The sequence below is a fragment of the Candoia aspera genome, chromosome 13, assembly GCF_035149785.1.
Source record: "Candoia aspera isolate rCanAsp1 chromosome 13, rCanAsp1.hap2, whole genome shotgun sequence".
Taxonomy (NCBI): domain Eukaryota; kingdom Metazoa; phylum Chordata; class Lepidosauria; order Squamata; family Boidae; genus Candoia; species Candoia aspera.
In genome coordinates this window covers 3,812,343-3,813,441 of record NC_086165.1, presented here as the reverse complement: position 1 = coordinate 3,813,441, position 1,099 = coordinate 3,812,343, and positions in this window count along the sequence as shown.

Genomic DNA, 1,099 nt, shown 5'->3' with positions numbered 1-1,099 from the left:
CTTCTTCTTCCTCTTCTCCTTACTTCTCTCTTTTTCTCCCCTCCCCCCTCCCTTTTCCCTCCTCCTCTTCCTCCTGCTCCCTTTCTCTTTCTCCTCCTTTCCTCCTCTCCTTCTCCTCCTTCCTTTCCCTCCTCTTCCCTCTCCTCTTCCTCCTCTTCTTCTCTTCCTACTACTTCCTACTTCCTTTTTCCTGCCCCTTCCTCCTCCCCTCCCCCTCCCCGGCCTTCCTCCTCCTCCTCCTCCTCCTCCTCCCCCTGCCCTCCGCGCTTCCTCCGCCTCCTTCTCTCCTCCCCCTCCTCGGCCAGCCTTCCAAGCAGCCTCCCCGCCCCGCTGGCCCGCGAATGGGATTCCGCTTCCGAGCGGAGCCCGGGCGGGGGCGAGCGGCCTGGCGCCGGGGAGGGCTGGCCTGCGCTCGCCGCCCCTCCCTCGCTCTGCTTTTGAGGAATAAGGGCTGCGCGGAAGGCCGATCCGCGGGCGGGTGCGCTCCGCCTGGGCGGGGAGGAGCGGGCAGGCGGAAAAGCCAGCAGGAGCGGATCCATCCATTTCCTAATCCTTCCACACACCCCGGAACACACACTCACACGCGCCCACAGGCAGAGACTCCTCCTCCGAGAAAGCAGCAGCTCGGAGAGTCTCCCCCCGCCCCCCGCCACTTCCTCCCGCTCCGGGAAACGAGCCCATCCGAATCTGGGGAGACTTTTCGCTTTTGGACAGCCGAGAACCACCACCACCACCCCCTTTCCCCCCCCCCCGTTTTTGGCGAGCGGGCAGGTTTCTCCCCTCCTCTTTCCTGGCCCCCCCTCCCCATAGCTTGGCGTGCTCGCAGGCTAGAAGCAGGAGGACATTTCCTGCTGCGATTTTTTTATTATTTTAAATCAGAACTGTTGGAAAAAAGAAGAAAGAGGGGTTCCCCCCCACAACCCCCACGCTCGCGATGCTCCCTTGGTCCGAGCTGGCGTTGCGGGGCGAGCGAGCGAGGAATCCGGCTTCGCCTCGGACAGCGGCGCTCCGACCATCTTAATTCGGATCCTCGGCTCATCGCTCCCCCCCCTTTTTTTTGGCAAGCCCGACCCCCCACCTTTCCCCCCCCCCCCGTTTT